At 35.6% G+C, this 25,216-nt stretch overlaps 1 protein-coding gene across 2 annotated transcripts in view; it reads right to left on the bottom strand.

Annotated features, from left to right (window-relative positions):
- The window catches only part of LOC150105365 (uncharacterized), a 521,942-nt gene extending 496,965 nt beyond the window's left edge, over window positions 1–24,977 (bottom strand). The window contains exon 1 of one of the 2 annotated variants that reach the window (XM_090394098.1): window positions 24,875–24,977. The gene's annotated coding sequence lies outside the window, so the exon portion shown is untranslated. The remainder of the gene's footprint in view (window positions 1–24,874) is intronic. The other variant, XM_090394099.1, reaches the window with a different exon arrangement.
- Window positions 24,978–25,216: the final 239 nt, after the last annotated feature.

Raw genomic sequence — 25,216 nt, 5'->3', positions numbered from 1 at the left:
TGTCAATATTTGGATTAGCATCATTGGAGACTACCTCATTAGTCCATTGTTCTTGTCATCAATACTCAATGGCCAGGGGTACCAGCAATGCTTGGAGGAGGTACTACTGATGTCAGAGAATGTGACATTAGCAACATGGCAGCACATGTGGTTCATGCATGATGGAACTCTAGGCATTTTCATTGAACTGTTAGGGGAAGATCTAGATCTAACTGTTAGAGAACATCTTGATCATGCCTATCCTGGCCATAGGATAGGTACAAGTGGGCCAGTTGAACCACCATGATCTGCCAATGTGAATCCACTGGATTTCTCTGAATGGCAATAGCTGAAGACTGGTGTTTATGTTACATCAGAACCTACTGAACAGACTCTGGCAAAGGATCATGAATGGTTGTGTGACATTGTAGAACAGTCTGGAGCTTCTTGAATGTGTATGACAGTTGCTCAGAAGATGCTATATATCATGTATTGCTGTTCATGGAGCCCATTTCAAACATTTACTGTGATGTAGTCATAGGTAGTTGCTTTCCTTGATCATTTCATGTGTGCAGTAGTGTATGACATGCACTTTCACATACACTGCTATCTCTGTAGGACAGTGTTTCCAAACCTATGTTTATATGACCTTTTGCAGAGACAGATCAAGCAGGTGTTGGATCTGGCAGCCACCAGGGGCCCTGAGCTATGTGGAAAAATTAAAAGAGAAGTATAAGAACAATATAGATATTATGCATTTTAATGATGAATCGGGACAGTTTCTACTATTTTTAAAAGATGATAAATACAATTTCAATACTGTCACACAAGTATGCCAGGCTGCAAGAGAAATGTTGTAAACTTTTCCAAATGGAGAAATTTTTAGGGGTCCCTTAAATGCTGTCAAAAGAGATATTTCTCTCATAGAGTGGTATGTGATTGGAATGGATTGCCATTGGATGTTGTGTGTGCAAGTAGCATGAATGAATTCAAAAACGTATGACAGCTGGTGCAATTAGGATGGCTTTCTTCAGTGAGTTCCTGACTCCATGGAGGTGTCTCTTAATAATAATAATTTCTCAAAATAATGAGAGATACAGATATTATAAACATTTGTGGATTGAGGCCGTAATAGAATAGATTGCACAAATGTAGGTTTCTGGTCGTCACTTTAACAAATTCACATTATTAATGAAAATGAAAACTGGATGCGAGTTAAAATGTTGAAAGAGAGCAGTTAGATAATTGGAAAAAAAAAAGAATATAAATACAAAGATTTTGGTTTTTTTTATTTGAATAGCTGTTTTTGTGTGACTATGATGTCACAGATAGAGAAATCTTCCATGGAGAGTATCTCAACACCTATTTCCAGCATCCTATGAGAATATAAAATAAAATATTGGTAACTTACACAACAGTTCAGAAAACTCCAGACTTTCCTGCTTTAGCTTAAAAATATCAGTACTCCTTTGAGCAATCTTTAGGAATGGATTAAAACTTATGTGTCTGAGCTACCAGATAATATAGGACAATCAATTCATATTCTGAGAGCTCTGTTTCAATAATTATATCATTCAAATTACACCAATGAATAAATTATTGAGACAGTCCATTACATTAAATGTAATTATTTTAATTAGTTTTCTGAGGTCTGTGTAGCTCCGTGGAAGTGGCACTTGAATCCTTTGCGCTGGGCTCCCTGAAGATAGATGGAGGAACTTTTTCTGGGCCTTTCTTTGACTTGTTTCCGAGTTATTCAATCTCTGGCAAGCAGGTTTTTCGTCCTGCAAACTCAAGAAAATCGACCATAGAATCCACATTATTTCAATGACATATCCTGTTAGTGATGGCACTACTTGTTTGCCCATCTCTTCATTGGTTGGCACTTATAATTAGTGATAAATTTAGGGCAGCTATCTTTGATTGACTACTGGTGGAAATTGAACTGCCCACTGTCTCCAAAGGCTAAATAGGGTGAATAGGCCTCATCTACTCCATATAAGGGAATAAAAGGCATTAGTTGAGTTATTATTATTTTTTATGACATTCCCTCCTGCTAGTGGTGCAAACCTATAACACATGCTCCACTGGTAGGTAAGGGTCAGAATAAGCGAGAAAACGCTCCTTTAGAGATACTCATCCAAAATGTGATGAGTATCTTTCCAAGCCACTATAGGTTTCCGAAAGGGAGAAAGTTATTTTCACACTAGACGATTGTAATCATCTACCACTCAATGACATGCAAAGTTTCCATGCCATAATATGATTCGAGTCCATAACCAATTGATTGAAAGCAGCCACTAAGCACTGTGCGAACCATGTGAAAGTATGAAATAAAATAAATCTAGTGTGCATTTTTCTTCCAAAAAAAGATAGCATACAGCAGTTTCTAGTTGTTTTTTGGAAATCTGTGATAGGAAATCTTTATCTTGGCCATCTCTAAAACATTAATGCGATCGTCAGCTAGCGCTTAGATACGATGGAGACAAGTACTGCCACTTCATGTTCTTAACAGGATGACCACTCAGCAAAAATATTTAGTACCAACTTATGCAGGAAAAAAGTACTAGATCTCAAAAAAAGTAGTAAATTTTTATTTGCTTGTCTTTCATTCACTCTATTTAGGGCATTTTATGGTATTACTAGTGGTGGCTTGAAATCGTGGGTGGGGGGGAGGGTGTGCACCTTTCAAAATATACATACACACTGTAAGTACAGTGCATACATGTTTGAATAAAATATCAAAATTATGGTAAAAATTTTAAAAAAAAATATTTATTATCGATAAAATTATAGTTTGGTATAATTCAAAATTATTTTAAAATAAAATCCATTCCTTTAATTGTAATTAAAGGAATGGATTTACAATTTTTGCAAATTGTAATATTTAAAGAGACGGAGTAAACATGATAAGGACTACGAATACTACTACTGGCGAAAACTGCATATAAACAAGAGTGGAACTGCGCGACGGACAGTGCCGTATTACGCTAATAGCTCGCACTCACTATGACGTCAGTGCATATGCTTGCGCGCGTAGCAATATGACACTGCTAGCGTCCTTCGCCCTCCTAAGTGCTAAAAGATGAATTATTATTATTTTTTATACAAAATAAGAGAATTGTATAGGATTGTTCATGATAAAATTAAATATTACAAGCAAATATAAATAAATTAATAAATATATTTATATATCGAGAAAATTTGGGGATGCTGCAGTTCCGCAGTGCTGTTGTTAAATTAGGAAACATTTGTTCTCCTACAGCATTTTTCATTTCAAAAACTTTATTCCAAAAAACCATGAATTCTTGACTTTTTTTCAATGCTTTTACAGTCTTCAAAGTTTCCATTCTTTATATACATTTTCTATGTCTAAAAACTGACCATTGTCGGCTGGATTTCTCTTTTCAATGGGGTCCAAATTACGTGCATCAATAAAAAGTGGTTATTCATATTAAAATATTTAATTTTTGCACTTATTTTCTTTGTTGTAATGATCTTACAACGCCGAGAAGTATTTGAATAACGAAGAATATATTTTCATTGGCTAATACCAGTCGGATTGCGTGAGTATGCGATCGGGGGGGGGGGAGAGAAGTTTAGCGAACAGTCAGAAGGGGAGGGAAAAAAAGAGAAATCATGCTTGTGTCACTGAATGTGACATATGGGGAGGTGGGAGAAGAGAAAAGTATTAAACTCATATGTCTAACTCTCATATTGTTATTTTAATTATTATTATTATTATTCAGAAGGAAGAAAATACTAGATATGTTGGTGAACGTACTAGAACACTAACAATTTATAAAAAGTACTAGATCTAGTACGCAAGTACTAGTGGTGGTCACCCTGGTTCTCAACTAGCATTATTGTGTAAATTTTTACGTGCAATTTTTTTTAGTGGCATAGTAAGAAAACCCGAGTTTCGAAGTAAAACGACCTTACATGTATGTTTCAAAGATGGACTGACTCGAGAACTGGCTGAAAAAAAAATATTTAAAAAATCTGGGCTATACATTTTTTTTTCTATATTAGTATTATCAGTAGTAGTGTTGTTGTTGTTATTCTTCTTCTTCAACCTTTTGGTTCTGTCCACTACTGGACGAAGGTCTCCCCTATGATTTTCCATATCACTCGGTTTTCTACCTCTCCCATCCATCTCACTCCTGCAATATGTTCCCATCCCTCCACCTTCTTTGTCTTGCTCCATCCATTGGTCTCCACTCTGTTGTTTTTCTAGTCCATCTCCCGTCATTGCATCTGGCAAATGGCCAGCCCATCTCCACTTAGCCTGTTTAATGTATTTTACAATATCCATGACACCTGTTTGAGATATTATCCAGGTATTTGTCTTCCTATCTCTTAATGTTAATGTTATTTTAAGCATATTTCTTTCCATGCGATGTTGTGTTGTTCTTAGTTTATTGTTTAGGGCTTCTGTTCAAGTCCATATTTTAGACTCATAGGGATGTCACTTCTGAATATGTCTCTCATTTTCCCATAAGCCATCCATCCAAGGTGAATTCTTCGTTCAATCTCTTTTCTTTGGCACTCCTCAAAGGATAACAATTGGTCCAAATATACATATGAAGTAACTTGTTCTATTTCATGGTTTTCAACTTTGACAGTTCTATGTTTAATATATTTATTCATCATTATTTTTGTTTTTTCTCTATTTATTTTTAATCCAATTACTCTGGAGGCTTCATTTAGCTGCTTTAGCCTTTCTTCCAGATCTTCAAGATTATCTGCTATTAGGACAATATCATCTGCAAATTTCAGATGATGCAGCCTTTCTCCATTTATGTTTATTCCTTTTGTTTCCCAATCAAGGCTTCTAAATACTTCCTCTAGTGCAGCTGTAAATAATTTGGGAGATATGGTGTTGCCTTGCCGGATGCCTTTTTGTATTGGGAACTTTTCACTGTTTTTATATAATTTAATTACAGAAGTTGCATTATTGTAAATATGTTTTAGTGTTTCAATATATGGTTTCTCAGTTCCCTGGGTTTCAAGAGCTTTTAGTGTTGCAGATGTTTTAACTGAATCAAATGCTTTTTCGTAGTCTATATAGGCCAGACATAAGGGTTTATTGTATTCAATTGATTTTTCAACGAGCTGTCTTAATGTGTGAATATCATCTCCAAAATATTGTAATTCTTTCTAAATCCAGCTTGTTCGCAGGATTGCATCCCTCTAGACTTTCATCTGTAGTGTCGGTCTTAAAGGAATACCTATCTTGTGTATTTTTGGAACACCATATATTCTTGGAACTATTGAGTGTTTTGATTGTAGAGTTCTTTTTAGTTCTTCAGCCCAATTGGGTATCTTTTTAATTAGATACTAATATCTATACACTTTTAGACAGAGATCCCACCTGGCGAGCTCACAATAAAACTAATGATCTAATTAAAAAGATACTCAATTGGACTGAAGAACTAAAAAGAACTCTACAATCAAAACACCCATTAGTTCCAAGAATATATGGTGTTCCAAAAATAAACAAGATAGGTATTCCTTTAAGACCGATAGTGGATGGAAGAGACTCTCCTACCTCCAATCTGGCAAAACACCTCACCAACATGATCTTACCGCACATAAGAAAAACAACATCTTTCATTAAGAACAGTGCACATTTTATTGAGAAGGTAAAGGATATATGCATAGGACCTTCAGACATCTTAGCAACTTTGTATGTAATCAACCTGTTTACAAATGTTCCTAGAAATGAAACAGTGAATCTCCTTGAAGACCTTTTTCCTCCGGACATCGTAGAACTTTATAAACATTGCATTAAAAAATACATTTTTTCATGTATCAAAATAAATTTTGGGAACAAAAAGAAGGACTGGCTATGGGCTCCCCCCTCTCCCAGGCTTTAGCTAACCTATTTATATGGAACATTTAAAAAATAATGCTTTAAACAGTTATCATAAAAAACCGAAAATCTGGCTACGCTGTGTAGACGATATTTTCATTATATGGCCAGGAACAACAGAGGAACTAACTGCTTTCAAAGCCTGAATAATATACACAATAACATAAAATTTACTTGGAACAAGAAGAGCATAAAAAACTTCCCTTTCTTGATATCTTAATAGAAGTCAATGAAAATGAAAAAGATAACAAAATAATCCTTCTCCATCTATAGAAAACCCATCAACACAGGGAGATTTCTTAATGCGGCCTCACACCAGCACCACCCCTCGCAAAAGATAGGTTTAATTAAAACTTGAGGGACAGAGCTTATAATATTTCCAGAGCAGAAAAACAAGGAAAGGAAGAACTTCAACATTTAACACAGATCCTCAAAAAAAAAAGGTTATGAACCGAAGACTATAAAAAAATCCTGAACACACCTCCTAAAATCATCTCACAAAAGCCAAATTTCAAGAACGCAATCACGCTTCCATACATCAAGAATGTTACAGACAAAATGGCCAAATTACTAAACAAACATAACATCAAAGTGGCTTTTCTACCGTTGGAAAAAATTTCAAGATCTCTACATTTCCCAAAACCTTCACATCATCCTTTAAAAAAAACCAGGTGTATATAATATTCATTGTTCCTGTGGCATCTGCTATGTAGACCAAACGGGAAGATCAGGGGAAATTAGTATGAACGAACACCAAAAATACGTGCAAAAAAGAAGAGAAAACAAATCAGGCTTAGCATTCCGTACAACTTCCACCGGCCATAATGTACTCTGGCAAAAAACAAACATGTCTTACATTGAAAAAAAAACTGTTTCATAAGGAAATTTAAAGAAACTACAAACATGCTTAGAATTCCAACACAGTGCAACAGAAACCAGGGCCTAATTCTACACCAAGTTTGGTCAGCATTGATAAAAAATATACCTAAGTCAGACCTCGGACAATGTGAAAGTGAACAACACAAAATGACAGCATCCAACATTGTTCAAATTTAGCATTGCACTGAATCTACATTCGGATATTCAATTTAATGAACAGTTAGACAACTGCATAGAATGAACTATTTTGAGTAATTTCTCATTTCGTGTGTTTAAACTTTTAGTTACCTTTGACCCCTGAAGATGTAAGTCATGCGACTTACGAAACTTGTCGAGTTTGTTTTTTAATTGTTATTTATCATAATAAACGTGTGGTCGAATTATCGGAATCTTTCTTATGATTTTAAAGTTATCTAGCCTATACCACTCAAACAGATCAAACAGACAAGTAAAAGCAGAAATAAATCGATTAAAAAAACTAAATAAAAGAACTACAATACAAGGAAATAGAAGGTGCATGGCTACGGGCGCGTTTAAAAGCTGTGGAAAATGATGAAGGCAAAACATCCACTGCTTGGCTATGCGAAAGAGACAGTAACGAAAGAAGAAGGATAAATGCTCTGCATAATGAAGGGGAAACATTGCAAGAGGATGCAGACTTACTGAAGATGTCTCACAAACACTTTACAGCTTTATTCGCAGAAAAAAAAGAGTGGTACCATTGAACGAAATAAATTCGTGTTATTTTTACTCAAGCTAACTCAAATGGAGGCTGAAGAAATTGATGCTCCCATTACAGTATTGGAATGCAAGAATACGATTGAAGCATCTCCCAAAAGTAAAATTTTCCGGAGCTGATGGTTTAACATGTGAATTCTTCAAACGATATTTTCAAAAGTTTGAAAAGTTGTTCATGAGGATAATTAAACAAATGTTAGAAACAGGCAAAACCAAAAATCTTCAACACTGAATATATCACCTTAATACCAAAAGTTTCCGATCCACAATAATTGAAGGATATAAAAAAAAAAAATGGAGAGGTATAACAATGTTAAATACAGATTATAAAATAATTTCAAACATTCTCACAAACAGAATACAAAGATTTCTACAGAAACTTGTATTGCCCAATCAGTCATGCGCAAAAGAAGAAATATAGCAGATACCATAACACATTTAGATGTATATACGAATACTATCAACAGACCATGCATATTACTAAGTCTAGACAACATCGAAAGAGCTTTTGACACAGTGAGCCATGAATACATCTTTGAAGTAATAAAAGAAATAGGATATGAAGCAAACTGCAAGAACTGGTTAAAAATATTTTATGAAAATGCAGAAAGCCGTATAATCAAATAAAAAACTTTCCGCACCTATCCAAATCAACTATTGCATACGACAAGGTGACCCTCTCTCTATGGCCGTCTTTGTATTAGCACTTGAACACTTGAACCACCAATTAGAACAATAAACATGAATAAACAAAATCAAGAAACAAATATTCACGAGGAAAGCGAAGCAATTCTTAAAAGTCGAAGAATATTGGACTCCTTTGCAAAGGCCTCAGCTTTTAGGTCTTTGTGGAGAAGTCTCGGCGACTGAAAAAGGAACCTAAAATACCGGCGGGAATGTTGAGAAAAAACTATTTGTCAGTATTATGAATAAAAATTGGCAGCCCAGACACATATGTAGATCAATGGAAAGAATTGTATAGAACCATATTAAAAAAAAAATTTAAAAAAATAGTAATATGCGAAATAGACACCTTTCTGTGAGAGGCAAAGCTAAGATTTGCAATATGTACTTATCCTTTCGACTGTGGTACAAAATACATAACATTCGATACCAACCACGGACAATGGGCAGGTAAATTTTATAGGCTCTTTGCGACATACATACGGGGTTAACAATATGAACCAATGCGCCGTACAACGCCCTTACACGAAATAGAAGCTGGCGATCTCGGTCTAGGTAATATACACCTAAAAACATTGATAATCATAGCCATAACTGCAGTAAAAGCACATAATAAATCATACCACGGATACGCAATTGCTTTTCTATAAAAGTGGCTTCCTGACAAAGTCATCAGCTCTCTTCCTTCGATCAAAAAAAGACCACCAAGAATGTTCACTGAAATGGCTGAAGAATACCGGTTTATAGAAGAAAATTACAGCATTGAGAAGCTACTACATACCATATCAAGAGCAATATATGCAAAACTATCTCGAACCATTTTTCCAATACCTCAAAATCTAGAACAAAATAGAAGAGAGATCAAACTAAGCTCAGTTTTTTACGGACATAACGTTTTTACGGACTCAGTTTTTTAACGGACTTATTTGGAAGACAACGAATCGTCTTCCAAATAAGTCCGTTCTATAAAACATTTTTCTTTAAAGTTCATCATGCATGTTTACCAACCAAAATGTGGATTGTGGCAAAAAAAATATCGTTGCATGGTCTTGCAACCTGTCAATTCTGTAAACAGTTCAATTTCTTCTACTTTTTTGTAAAAAAGCAGGAGAAATCTGAAGTCTTGTGAAACAATGGATGCCACAGAATCAAATAATAAATAAAAATCTAATATTTTGGCTAAACGAGAAAAAGTTGAGCAAAGTACAAACAATCATAATTAACTATTATAATTATTATAACTATATGTTTACTATTTGGACATACAGGTGTGACCATGTGTATGACAACAGGATCGACTGGAGCTTTTGCGGGACCTCTGGAAAAAGTTGTTAGTGGGGTTCCAAAATATTTGCAAAAAAGAATTTTTTTATCGAAAAATCATATAAATTTTTCTTCGAAACATCAAAAATTCTATTATCAAATTTTCTTAGTAAGTTGAAAGTGAGGGGCCTCAGTCTGGGACCCGAAACCGACGTCTGAGTCTGCCCTGTATGTCAGAACAGGTGGTGAAAATATCCAAAGTTCCATAGATACTTCCAAGATGTCATAAGGAACTCTATCCTTTTGAAAAAGATGAACGCAGAAGAATGGGAGTCCTTAGGCATCAAATTAATCAGGGCTACCTTTCAGATAAAACTGAACAGAAAGAACCTTTATATAAAAAAATGTGTGTGTGTGTGTGTGTGTGTGTGTGTGTGTGTGTGTGTGTGTGTGTGTGTGTGTGTGTGTGTGTGTGTGTGTGTGTGTGTGTGTGTGTGAGAGAGAGAGAGAGAGAGAGAGAGAGAGAGAGAGAGAGCATCAGTTAATAAGACAATTTCTGAAATGCTAAGTAAACTTTGAGAAATCAAAATGTGTAATCAGATAACGGTGTGTTAAAATAGTTAACATTTAAATAGTTAATGGCAGTAAAACAAAGTTATTAAGAGTTAAAACATGAATATAACTAATAATGTAATTACTTTCATGTAACTATTCACTGTTAATAACTAAAAAAAGTAAGTTCACAAAATGAATTGCTTGTAAGAAATAGTAATACCCTTAAGTAGGTTAAATCAAATGTAAATATATGATGTATCTATTTATGACGTACTTATTTTTACTGCTATGTATTAATTTGTTATTGGTTTAATAAAATATACTCAGTGGAAGTGGGGTTTGCACTCCTCAGCGCTAAACTTCCCGAAGATAAACTTAAGTTCACGTCTGGTCGCCGAATAGAGGAACTTTTTCTATGCTTTTATCAACCAGTTCCTGAGTTAGTCAATCTGTGACACGCGGGCAAGCGAGTTTTTGTTTTTCGTCGGGTAAACTGAAATCGACCGTAGAACCCACTCTTATTTCAGACATTTAAAGTATTGCGTTGGGGTTAGGGACCACGAGATGGCGGCATTTGTTGAGCCGTCTCTTCACTGTGTGCCGCTTAATTAGTGATAGCTTTGGGCCAGCTAGCTCTGATTGGCTACCAGTGGAAACTGAACTGCCCACTCAGTCTCCAAAAGTTAGATACGGCTAAAACGGCCTCGCCTACTCCCGATACGGGAATAAAAGGTGTTAGCTATTTTTTTTTTCATCAAGAAACTAGCTGCTTCTCTCATCAATGCTTATATATAGATATCGATCCGCTAACGTCTTTTTTCCCCATAGGGAGTAGGTGAGACTGTTTTAGCCTGAGTGAGGAGCAATCAGTCTTCACCAGTGGCGGCCCATACATAAGCACTGCGACACTGCAGCACCCCCAAGGAAAAAATGAAAAAAATTAAATTTTGTTTGTTTTTAAATAATAACAATGCTTACAACATCATATAAATGCAGTACAACATGTTAGAGGTTACAGCTTATGTTTTGACATTGATTGAATAATTAATAATTGGAATTGTTCGATTCACGCTTTAGATTACGAAACAAATGCACTGCGATCTAACGCCGATATTCGTTTGCTCTTGTCATTGCACGTTACATCATTCCCAACTGTAACTCCTCAAACGGCAGTGTATTTTTAGTAAGCTTACGCGCCTTATTTCTGTGAAATAACAATAATATTATTATTATTATTTGACACCTCCAGGGAGTCCAAAGACTCATCGAGGGAGAGTGTGCCAACAGCATCGAACGATTGGATCCCTTCCAACTACTAACCGCGCTCAAACTTACTTAACTGAGCCATTAGTAGCAGAGGCTCTACCAATCGACCAACCTTTGCCGGCATGAAACGTTTATTATTGGTGTGTGTGTTGTGTGTGTGTGTGTGTGTGTGTGTGTGTGTGTGTGTGTGTGTGTGTGTGTGTGTGCCTGGTGAACTATTTTTTGTAAATCTTATTTTATTTGGTTAAAATAACATATAATTATTTATTTATTATAGGTACAAGGCTGATTATGACGAGTGTCACTATTGAAAATATGAAAAGAATTATATTTTTTCAATTATCGTTAAACAAAACAAATGCACTGCGATCTAATGCCGATATTCGTTTGCACTCGTCATTGCTATTGATACGAAACTTTTATTATTGGTGTTTGTTCGTGGTGAGGATGAAATATTTTAATAAAGCAATTTTTAATATGTAAATTTATTTATTAATAAATTCGTTACTGATTAGGAAAAAAAAGTTTTTTTTTTTTTTTTTTTTTTTTTGTATATGCAGTACCCCCACTATCTCAATCAGAGATAGCTGGCCCAGCTATCACTATTTTTAAACATCATCTAGTGAAAAGGAGTAGATAAGTGTCGCCACCTCGTAAGTGCCTAACCATAATGCAATATATTATTTTCTGAAATAGTATGGATTCTACACTCAATTTTCTTGAGTTTATGGGAGAGAAAAAATACCGATCCCTAATGGCAGAGATCAACTAATTTGGGTCGAAGAAAGGGATAGAAAAAGTTCCTAAAGTTTGTCTTACAACGTCTTTCATCAGGCGACCTAGCATTATGGATGCAAATGCAACGTAATTTCTTATAGGACCTTTTCAATGCCTTTCTTCAACCAATTTCGCAGTTAGTTTCTGTTTCGGGCAATTTTCTCTCTCTCTCTCTCTCTCTCTCTCTCTCTCTCTCTCTCTCTCAGAAACTCAGGTTTTTCATCCCATAAACTCAAAAAAAAATGGACCGTAGGTTTTACACTGTTAAACGGTAACGTACAATGCTTTGGCTTAGGGAGCACGACAAGCTGGCAGTTTATCTGCAGTCTGATCTTCTCCACGGATGCCAATTTTGAATCAGTAGTAGTCTTGGTCAGCTATTTTGCGATAGGCTATGGGTGTAAATGATTGCATCACCCAATGGAATGTTATCATTTTAGTCAAGAAATGTACAGGAAGAACTATGAAGCCTATTACCATTAACAGAACGAACAGAACTTGCAATGGTGATACAAAAATATCGCTATTTATATAAAAAGTTGCATAATTTCTATAGACTGATAGCTATGAGTCAAATATCAACTCTAGCAATGTACAGCATGTAAAGAACATGTTGTTGATTGCCATAGTTGTTTCCAAATAATGTTGTTTACATAAAGAACATCGTGATTACTCCGTAGGGTGTTAGAAGTCTGAAATTTGGGGTGACAACTCACGTTATATCATTTTTTTTAATCGAATGCCAGAGTGGTAGCAGTTAACTTTGGAATATCTTCGGCCCAAATCCATCATTCTAGAATGAAGAATGAAGACATAACGAAGTCTGATGCGCTTTCTACTGCATGAACTTGGCTTTCTGGGCATATATGTATGTCTCTTCTAGTCTCTTGTCGACAATTTCTGGATAAGGTAACACTTCCTACATTGTGGCATTTTTGTGGAGACAGATCATGTCTCTTTCAGTGTAACAATGCTGCATATCATGTCATACTCCAAGTGCTATTAAGACACACAGGAAAATAATGTGGAAAAACTCTGCTGGTTTACTTAGAATCCCAATTTCAAACTATAAGATCAACATTTTGTGGTCAAATAAAATATCAGCTGTGAGTAATGCGCTCAACAATGCAAAATATAACAGTGGTCATATAAAATTATGTCCAAAAATACCTTACTTATTTTATCATAAATTGTAAAAAGTGGACCTAGAAAAAACAGAAGCGCGACTTATAGCCACATCCATTTAAAGTGGTGCAATTTAAGTATTTCTGAAATTGTGCTCGCAGTAATTTTTAGCATACTGTTATATATATATATATATATATATATATAAACGATGTGAACATCTACAGCAGAACAAAATGTACTATATCTATTGAATACATGTTGTGGATCGACAATATTCAGTCTGAAATTGGAACTGCAGTATATTAAATATGGATCATAGTGGTCTTGTTGAGAACGCCAATCTAAAAGGATCTCTTTTTAATAAAAATGGAATATTACAATGTCATATTTTTATACTACGCTTTAAAGAGTAGCATATTAAAGCCCCTCCGATGAAGGGTAAAGTTTATAAGACATCAATACCTTCAGTTCATCCATTAATACATATTAATTGGTGAGTTAAAAGTTACTCTTGGACGCCCTACTCTAGCCACATAATACGTTACTTTTATATATACGTTACTCTATTGACAAAGTGCCTTTTATTCTTTCTAGGATTATTCTCAGTGGTAATTTTGTAACATGGTCTGTTAAATTTATTAGTCTATATTCGGAACATTCAAAAGTTCTGGAATTTTGGGAATAGTGACAAAGATGGATTTCCTTAGATCATCAAGATGTATCCTGTATCATAGATGTTATTAAAATAACCTTTAGGTCATTAATTGTGTTTTCATGTAATTTCTTTAACAATTCGATAGGGATCTGATCAGGGCCTGGTGCTTTTCCTATTATCATGTTTACCTGAAACACGAATAGAACCCTAGAAAAACGAAAATAATAAACCAAATGGACTAAGGAATTTTAAAGTTAAGAATTAAAACGTTTAGGAAGTAAAAATATTGAATAATAAAAAGAAACTTGAAATATACAAGGCCAGATGCATGAATCTCGTGCCGATTTTTATGACCGGCTAGCACACTGTTATGTTAGACCGTATCTCATTTTAAAACCATACAAAGACTATGCATCCCTCATTCAGTATATTATTTTACCACTTTAGTTAATAAAATATTATTCTCTCTTGAAACTGAAATGGAGTGAAGTGCAAATAAGTTACAGAGTAAATTAAGTGGGTGATGAAATTCGTCTCCTACCCAAAGACAATCACATACACATATACTTTTATCCATAGCAGAACATCAACCCACAGCCTGTTTGCAGAAGATGAAACGCTTACCACTGTGTCACCTAACTGAGCTTACCGGCATGTAAATTTTAATTTCCCCCCCTTCTTTTAAGCGTTCATTCATTCATATTGTTATGCAACATACCACTCATAGTAAAAAAAAAAAAAAAAATTTAAAAAAATGCTTTCTGGACTGAAACAATGTAAATAACAGAATCGTACCAGTTTTGCTTTATAGCCATAGAATTTATCTTATAAACATTTCAAAGCGTGTGGTTCACCAGATGACATTTTTCAAAATCAGTCGCTTTTAATTTTTTCCTTAGAAGAACGCTTCAATTAAGGTGATTTGGGGCAGACATATTCCACTATACTGTACTCGTATGTATGTATCAGGGGCGAATTCTCCATGCTTGCTATACTTGCTGCGCAAGCTCATTAATTGAGAAAGAAGTAATATTTATTTGTTAATAAATGCATGCATTTATAAGTATTCCATTTAGGCCTTTATTTTTGTAAACAGAAGACATCTTAAGCTTGCGCGGCAATTATTATTATTTTTATTATTATTATTATTACGGGCGACTCCAAGGAGTCCTCATCGAAGGAGGCCTAAACATCATGTCCATCACAACTATTCGACATTCACACAGTATCTATCATACTTTGCCTTGAACTCATTCACTGTCATAGCACCCACAACAGACTCTGGCAGCTTATTCCACTCATTCACCACTCTAAAAGTAAAAGACCTAGCTCTAACACCCTTACTAACCACACTCTTGACCAATAATTGAGCTTTGCGTTGTGTATCGAAGGCCAATAGTTGCTCGTCTAGTCAAAGCTACCTTGGCTTGCTCGGCTGTAGGAGCTTCCAGGTCCTCGCAGCGGCACTGTGATTATTCCACTCATTCACCACTCTAAAAGTAAAAGATCTCTAGCTCTAACCCTTACTAACCACACTCTTGCCCAATAATTGAGCTTTGCGTTGTGTATCGAAGGCCAATACTTGCTCGTCTAGTCAAAGCTACCTTGGCTTGCTCGGCTGTAGGAGCCTCCAGGTCCTCCCAGCAGCACTGTGATTTCATGCGCACGCATAGCATTTCACGTCGTCTCACTCTGTTGCTTAAACACAGGCCATACGCAGTCAACGTAGCTCTAGCCAGTGAGCTTCAGCCAGCCTTTACAAGTGTGCGTGTTCCTTAGGAAAATTAAGTTACAAGCAACTTTTTATGACGATGTTATTGACCAGTTCATAAAGAAGAACCGTCGGGTAGAATTTGTATTCAAGTAGCTAAATCGAAAAAGATAGAATATCATTTGTAAAATAAAGGGATACTTCCAGTATTGATATTCAGGAGAAGAGTGAACATGACTCAAGTAACCAGGCCTTGTTACTTGCTGAGGTGCAACAGATAAAACGCAGCACAAAATTGCCACTGGTAATTAAGAAGAAAAGAGGAAGACCTCGAAGTAGATATCATCGTGGTTCTAATAGCAAAGGCATGAAGGCCAATGTGTCGTCAAAAGTAAATGAATTAGACACAACAGAAGATATCAACAGGTCAATAAAGTCGTTCACAAGTGAAGAAGGGTTAGAACTCTCAGTAATTGATTATCCATTAAATGAGATTTCCGTTTCTAATTCAAATATATATCCTAATCCAACTCAGAACTCATTTCCATCTATACAGAGTTCAGTGTTGGTAAAAGAATCACAACAAAATGAAGACATAATAATAGAAATTGAGGAATCACAGGCAGTGACAACATCTTTTGACAGTTTGCTCCAAGATTCATTGACAATCCCAGTAATGAATACAGTGCCTATTCTTAATACTGTTCAGTTAATTGAAACTCACTCAAATAACATGGAATCAGGACTAAGTACAGATAGCCAAATATTAGTTCCTTGTTCTGTATCACCTGAATTATCTACTTCTCTTCAAGTTGCACAAAGTATGATAAAAGATATCGAACCTGGTGTCTCACTTTTATTACCTGGAGCTGCAGCTTCACCTTGTGCCAGTTCTTCACATCAAGACAGTAGATCCATGATGATGATGATGTCTTGGGATACATCCAGGTCGACTGCTGTTATGCCAAACATTCCTAAAATACATGATCAGCAGCTTCCATTACAGGATCAGAATGTTGCTCAAGAGAAGAAAAATCGATCAGTTAATTATCCATGGATATCCTCGTCAGAACATCAGTGTGAGGACTGCTGTAGATGCTGCGCGACTAAAAATATCCAAAGAAATAATATGAAACTACATGAAAATGACAGACAGGAATATATATTGGATGCGGACATGAAAATAGAGTTGATGATGATGAGGCAAGAGATGAACTGCATGCGAAATGAGATGAAAAGAATTAGAGACATACATGGAAGAGTGAAAAAGAGCAGAGGGAAAGATGGCCATGCGAAAGATATATCGAATGATTCGAGAGTGGTTCTCTATGGAGATTCCATTATTAGAGGTGTGGTGAATGAGAAGATGCATAAGGTTTGTTTTCCTGGTGGTAGAATGGAGAGAGTGATCGAAGCGTTGGACATGAGGAATAAGAGAGCACAAGAGTTGGTGGTTGTAGTAGGAACAAATGATTTGGATGTGAACAAGGAAAATGCCAGATTGGATATAAGGAGATTATTAAGGAGAGTAAAAGATAACAGTGTGGTAGGAAAGGTAGTCAGTGTGTTGCCAAGGTACGATAGTGATGAATTGAGGAGGCGAGCAAAGATTATGAATGATATGTTAGCGCAGTTATGTGAGGAGAATGGAGTGCATTTTGTGAATGTGTGGGAGAAATTTGAGGGACAGATGGAATTGTATAAAGGAGATGGGCTGCATTTAAATGGTTTTGGTGTGAGTCTGCTGGAGAGATTGTTACTGGCAGGAGAAGTAATGACTGTAATGAATATATCTGAGGTGGTGCGAAGTGATATGAAGGAGCAAAAAAGTAGGGTAGGGAGAGGTATTTGTTCACTTGCAAATGGGGAGGTGAATATTATGAATGAAGTAAATGACAGAGTGGAGCTAAAACACGAACAGGGAAACGGGGGGAGTCAGGGTGGACGGGGAGAAACTTTATGAAACATGCGGATGCTGAATTCAGAGGTGAATGTGTAAGCGGACAAACACAGATTAAGATGGCCTGGGATGGGTGCGAAGAGTTTAGGTGTGAGGAAAGTTGTAGAATTGGTGGTAATATAGAGGAAGTGACTGGGGAAGGTATTGAAGAGTCACATCATAGGAGTGACGTTCGTAGGACTTGCAGAAGCAGTAATGATTTCTTATGTTTATTCACGAATGCTAGAAGTATTCGAAATAAGGGGAACGAAATTGTTGCTTTCCTCGAGTCTGTTCGCCCCAAAATTGTTGGTATAAGTGAGACATGGTTAGATGACGATTACATCCTGACAGGAATAGAGATGAACGGATATGATATTTTTTGTGAAGATAGACAGGGAAGAATGGGAGGAGGAGTACTGTTAATGGTAGCAGATGAGTTGTGCCCATATAAGGTGGAATTGCAAGGTGCAAATAGTGGTCACGGTTTTGAGGCGGTATGGTGTGAGGTAGAAGTAAACAGGATGAAATATTTAGTTGGGTGTTGCTATAGACCTGGTAATGTGGAGGGTAACGAGAAGGAAATGTATAAGCAAATTGGCCTAGCTAGCAAGAAACGAGTTATCATTATGGGCGACGTTAATTATGGTAATATAGACTGGAAGCAAGAGACTGCATCTGGGGGTAAAGAAAATGAATTTTTGGAGTTTTTGAAAGATAATTTTGAAAGATAAATACCTTAGGCAGCACGTAACGGAGGGTACACGAGGATCAAGAGTATTAGATTTGATCATCTTATCAGATGATGTTATTGTAAATGAGGTGTCATATCTTCCACCAGTCGGTGAGAGTGACCATGAGGTGATCACGTGCAGGGTGACCAGTCATTCGAGGACGTCTGTTAGAAAGGGATATATGTAGAATTATAAGACTGGTAATTACGAAAAGCTCAGGAAATAGCTTGCGATAATAAATTGGAAAGAGGAACTGAATGGAAAGGATATTAATGCTGCTTGGGCCATATTCAAGAACTATTTGGTGGAGGCAATATCACAGTGTATTCCAAGGGTCAAGAGGGTAAATAGAGATGTAAAATGGATGAATCAAGAGATAAGGTATGCAATCTGGAAGATGAAGGTATTATGGAAGAAACACAAAATGAGTATTTCTAACAACCAGTTGTATGAGAAGTACAAAGAGCAGGCGAGTAAGGTAGCTAGCTTGATAAGGGTAGCAAAAATGCAGTATGAGCAGCAGTTAACTAATGCGGCCAAAAAAAAATCCTAAGGAGTTTTTTCGATATGTCGCCAGTAGAAGAAAGAATGATTATGGTAGGATGGGATTGACTGGTGAAAACGGAGGAATGATAACCGCTGCGGATGATATAGTCGAGATATTTAGTGAGCAATTTCTAAAGGTATTTCATTCTTGTGAATGTGGCATCATGCAGAACTTGAAAGCAGTGGGAAAGGAGGAGGAGGAGGAGGAACTGTTAGTAAATGAACAGGCAGTATATGAGGAATTGAATAGACTTGATGTAAATAAGGCTGTGGGACTTGGTGCTATTTCATCACGTGTCTTGAGGGAATGTGCCAGAGAGTTAACAACAGATTTTGTATACCTTTTCAACATGAGTCTCTCACTGGGTCAAGTTCCAAAAGAGTGAAAGAGGGTAAAATTGTTCCAATTCATAAGGGAGGTGATAAGAGTAAGGCTTTGAATTATAGTCCAGTCTGTGTGTCTGGAGTTGTGGTCAAGGTATTAGAGAAGTTAGTTAGGAATAAGATTCAGAATTGGGTTGACAACAGAAAAGTACTCTTTGGCGGCCAGCATGGACTTACTAAAGGAAGATCGTGCTTTAGCAACCTGCTTACTTTTTATAATAAAGTGACAAATGCGTTGGATAAGGGTGTTGCATATACAGTGGTAAAATTAGATTTTGCAAAGGCGTTTGATAAATTGCCACATGACAAGCTGATAATTAAATTGGAACTGATGGGGCTGAACAGTAGATTGGTTCGCTGGATTGGAGATTGGCTGTCTGATAGGTATCAGCGAATTATCTATGGAGGAGTGATATCCCAGAAGAGGAAGGTTACTAGTGGTGTACCTCAAGGGTCTGTTTTGGGTTCATTGCTTTAATTTGTATGTAAATGATATATGGAGAGGTCGGAATGGTGATGTGCAGTTGTTTGCAGATGATGCAAAGTTGGGGAGAGCTATCAGGAGTAGTGTGGATGCTGTAGCTTTGCAAGAGGACTTGAATACACTGACTGAATGGGTAAATAAGTGGGGATGTCAATTCAATGTTTCAAAGTGGTAAGGTTTTGAAATTTGGGAAGCAGAGATCGGATTCTGTACTTTACATCCCATCTCTGCTTCCCAAATTTCAAAGCATATCTTGTTTGAAATTTTCTTGTTTTCAAAGAATATCTTGTTTTGAAATATCTTGGAAGAGGTAGAGGAAATGAGAGATCTGGGAGTGATTGTAGACAAGGACCTAAAATTTCGGGGACATGTTACTAAAATAGTGAAGACAACACAGCGGATAATGGGAATGATGCGGAGGACATTGACTTGTAGAAGTAAGGATGTTATGGTTCCTTTGTATAAGGCTTTGATCAGGTCACATATGGATTACTGTGCACAGATCTGGTCACCTGGTTTTCAAAAAGATGAAATTGCGTTGGAAAAAGTTCAGAGGCGATTGACTAAGGTGGTTCTTAGTCAATCGCCTTAGTCTGGAATGTAGAGTATGAAGACAGATTGACAAAATGCAATTTGCAGAAACTGGTGGATAGAAGGAGGAAGGGGAATATGATCGAGACATATAAGCTGTTAAGAGGTTGTTACCAGATTAATGTCGGGGAGGTTTTGCACAAAATGGGTGAGGATAGCCAGAGAACAAGAGGTCATTCCTGGAAGCTGTATAAGGAGGGTGTGAGCAAAAGAGTGAGGAGCAGGTTTTTTGCATGGAGAGTGGTGAGTGATTGGAATGCTTTGCCCGAGAGTGTGGTGTGTGCAGAGACAGTGAATATATTTAAGGCATAGTATGATAAACTGTGTGTATAACAGTGGACCTCCCACGATGAGTCATTGACTCCATGGAAATTTTTATAATAATAATAATAATAATAATAATAATAATAATAATAATAATAATAATAAATGTTGTATTTGTATGATTAAATGTACATAAATTTCTAAATACAGTATATAGTTTTAAATGGTCAGTAATTCATTATTCCGCTATCACAGACTTCAATCACACCTCTCACTTCCTGAATGATAACAATAGCAAGCGTAAATTTAAAGACCCAGCATTCACCCCTGGTATGTATGTATATATATGTATACATAAAAAAACAAAAAATCAAAATATGTAAAAAATCAAAAACAAAACACAGTGTTTTTTATAGTTCAGATGAAATTTTGTCGATTTTGGCAGCCTTCCAAATTTTATACTCCTAGGCCAGTGGTGTTCATCCTTTTTTATTATGCGAGCTACTTTTTTATAATAAGTTATTCGGCGATCTACTCTCTTATATAGATCACGTTCCCCCAACCTGATATCTCATTACGCACAAATAAACAAGCTAAAAAAAAAAAAATACACAACTTAAAACTTTATTTGTGTATTTAAAAATTTATTTATCACTTTTAATTATTTGAATACAACAAATATTTTAATACAAAAAAAAAAAAAATTGGAATAAAATATTTATTTCTCTATTTTGGAAAACCAAAGTTAGTAAAAACAACAGATTGATTACAAACTCACAAGTTACAGGAAATGCTGGTTGATTAAAAAAAAAAAAAAGTTGAAGTGAAATTTGACATTGTTTGGACCTCGCAATATTTTCATAGTCAAGTTGATATGAAGAAGTGGCCCATCGCAGACAATCATCCAAATGATCATTTGTAATTTGGTTTCTTAATTGATTTTTTATGACGGTCATATTGGAAAAAGCGGATTCTGACAAGTATGTCGATCCGAAACACGACAGAATTTTTCGCAAAATATCAGTTAATATTGGGAATTTTTCATGTGCATACTTCCAAATGACTTCATTGTTTATTGATTTTAAATGTAAACTATTCTGAATGTTTATTATCTCAAGTTCTACTTCAGCTTGGTTTATATCAAACAGCTCACTAATTTTATTTGAAATTTCTGTGATGTTCAAGTTTTCTTAAAATGGATTATTGATAAAAAATACAATCATTTCAGTTTTATTAAAATCTTTAAATCTTGAATTTATTTCTTTCTCAACTAATTCTATTTCACGAATAAATTCTTTTAAATCATAGCGAAGCATTTATTGATTTTGTTCAAAAAATTTTAATAAATATGGGAGATGTCTAAATTCGCAGTCATTTATATTTTTCTTTAATAAAAGTAAGTATTGTTGGAAAGTTTTTATTGAACTTAACATGTCAATTAAATTTTTATCTCTACCTTGTAACTCTAAATTTAAATTTCTTAATTTCGTACAGAAATCTACTAAAAATGATAAGTGTAACAACCATCTTTTATCACACAACTGTGGATAAATATCTTCTTTTTCATCAAGAAAAAATTTTATATCGTTAATTAATACAAGAAATCTTTCTAAAAATTGACTTCTGCTGAGCCAGCGAACATTATCGACAAAAGAAGTTCCCTATCATCATCTGCCTGTAATTTAAATAACTACCGTTGCAGGGCTTTTTTTCGAACAGAATTAAGAATTTTAAATGTAATATCCAAAACATCCTTGTGTTTAATCTTTTACTACATAGTACTTGTTGGTGAATAACACAGTGGTACGTTAAAAAAATCTGGATATTTGTCATCGTTTTTACATAATGAAATGAAGCCTGATTTATTACCTATCATTGCAGGAGCACCATCAGTAGTAATAGACACGAGTTTAAAAAGCGGAAGTTTGTGTTGTTTCACAAATTCATCAAATGCCGAAAAAATGTCTTCTCCCCTAGTCCTTCCCAATAATGGTATAATTTTCAAAAGTTCTTCTTTACTTGAATAATCTTGAAATACCATGCGAATAAATACCATTAACTTAATAATATCAGTTAAGTCGTTTGATTCATCAAATTGTAATGAAAACGCAACACACTGGTGAATGTCTGACATTAACCTGGCCTGGAAACTTTTCTCCGGCAATTGGAACTCTTTCTTTCGGCAATTTGAAACCTTGTCTGCGGCCTAGAAGTAGTCTCTCTCTCTCTCTCTCTCTAGCAACGTCTCGAACTGAGAAGGTCCTTTTTGGAAGCGGGAAACTCCTCTCTCAAGCAACGTGGATCCAGGCAGCCTCTCTGACGGCGACTCTGGACCGGGCAGCCTCCTCTCTGACAGCAATTCTGGAACCGGTACCCCTTCTGCTTGCTTCAGTCCCTTTTTATTATGACTCCTCTGAGACCTCGCATGAAGTTTGGCAATCCCCAAAAAATCGATATGAGTCTTTCCTCTTAAGTTTCAAGTTCGGCAGGCGTTTGGTTCTCCTTCGCTTTCTTTTGATTGTAAGTTGCCGGCCATCGGAAAGTTGTTTGAACTCTTTCTGACTGACTTCGGTGATGCTTACACTTAGGGCCTGCAAGCCTCTCTCATATATATAAGTTTCAATAACAATCTTTCTAATGCCGCCATGTACAGCTTTGGCGACAAAAACATTGCCTTTGTTTTTAACACTCTAACATATTTTTATTAAAGCAGTATATACAGTTAGCTTCAAAAGAATTATTTACAAAACATCTAATACAAACTGTACCGAGACAAACAAAGTTTATTTTTTACAAAAATCACATGGGACTTAACCTAAGTAAAAAATCGATGTAATGTGCTTTGGAATATTTAATATTTAAGCTACAATCGGGTTTTTACACTTTGCTTATAATCGTATTCACTCGGCTCACTGTTTGACTTCCACTGATCCAAATTAATTCATTTACCCGGACTTATAAGAAAATTACTAATTTGACAATTTCAACGAAAAATAAATAAACAATAGCAATACACTTAAAGCGAATTAAAAATAATACAAAATAATGATAAATAAAATATTATGTTTTCAGTTTTAATTAAATCTGTAAGTAAAGAGGAATACACAAGAGATCGACCAAAAATCGTTCAGCGATCGACTGGTCGATCGAGATCGACGGGTTGAACACCCTTGTCCTAGGCGTTTCGTTAGTTGCTTAGTGGGTTACGACGGTCCCATGACTTCAGCCGAGAATTTCAGTTTAAACCTATAGTACATTAATGCTGTGGATGAGTTAAGGATCTTTTTTTTTTTAATTGTATTCATTTTAATATATTTTTTGTTATTTTTTTTTACTGATTACATGGCCTTCTCTAGAGAATTAACATGGAACATTTTTTGCCACTTCAGGACTCCAAGCGGGGTGGTGGTCACATCGTGAAATGAAATCCTTCTCTCATCTAAAATTTCTTCCGTGTAAAGAAAAGGGTGACAAAATCACTAATTTTCATCAAAATTCAAAATTTTGTAGCTTCAATTTAATGTTTAATTTGATGATTTTACATGGAATGACACAAAATGCATATGCAGTCAACACTAACTAGTTCTGCTGCTTTTGTTTCAAATCAGCTTCGGCTGGAGGGATTTTAATTCGTTCTCGTGTTTGAGATCTCTTTTGCTTGCAACAAGTTTCTGCATAACTGAGAACATTAGAATTTATATTTATATATCTTGCTGCTATTTATGATAAATAACTGTTGTTTATTATAATACGGCAATCTTGTTTATGATGAGTGGCATATTCTACTTTATGCAAATATAAATCATCATTTTTCAGGAAAAATTTTTAGAGAAGCGCGCGAAGTAACATCGAGATGCCGAGACTATTCGTTAGGGATGAGGGTAGATTCTACGACGATGCTATGAATCACGCGTGACTCATCTGGGAAAAAAGCTAGTGGGATGGGAGAGGGCATTTAGGTATCTCTCTTCAGTAATCGAATGCGATGACGTCAAGTGTAAGCAGATAAGCAACAAATATTACCTATACTTCAACCTACAGCTTAAAATAATTAATATCTAAACTTAAAGACGTAATACATTTTAAAGATATCAGAAAATAATAATAATATATTGCGAAAAACAGAAGATATGTGCATATTTTTCACGAAAGTGCTCGAAGAGTTGATTTTGCTAGCCTAGCGAGCAACTTATGTAAAATCTGAGTAAGAATTTGCATAAGTTGCCGACCCCTGTATATATATGTGTGTGTGTGTGTGTATATATATATATATATATATATATATATATACGCCTAAATAACGAGATAAGTGAACGAGATAACAAGGAATCGCCTTACAACGTAGATAATAAATGCGATAAGAAACTACTATGAAGACAAATTATTCTATCAAACTAAAATTAACCTATGCAGAAAACTAACCTGGCATCTGATCAACGAGATTCTGGACTGTACTGCCAAAACCACTTCCTTTGAAAACATAGAATACAACTTCATGAAAGAGCAAACCGTTCCAACAGTTAGCATATAACTATAAACATTATTTTGTAGTAAGCAAGAAAGCTCGATCTCCCCAGTCAAAGCATGCATTGTTGTTCCCAAACACGAGAAACAGAACTGTTCTCTGCATTCTATCAAACTAAACCAAAGAAAGGTTTAGGAATCGATGTCAGCAGACCCAAAGATATTAAAAAAAAAAAAAAATACGCGGGTAGCCTAAGGTCTATTCATACTAAAATTAATAAATAAAATCTTTCAAACTGG

The sequence above is a fragment of the Typopeltis vanoorti genome, chromosome 6 (assembly GCF_054136105.1).
Source record: "Typopeltis vanoorti isolate ZY-2024b chromosome 6, IOZ_Tvanoo_1.0, whole genome shotgun sequence".
NCBI lineage: Eukaryota > Metazoa > Arthropoda > Arachnida > Uropygi > Thelyphonidae > Typopeltis > Typopeltis vanoorti.
The sequence above is the reverse complement of the archived record's forward strand: the minus strand, read 5'-3'. Positions and strand labels throughout refer to the sequence as shown.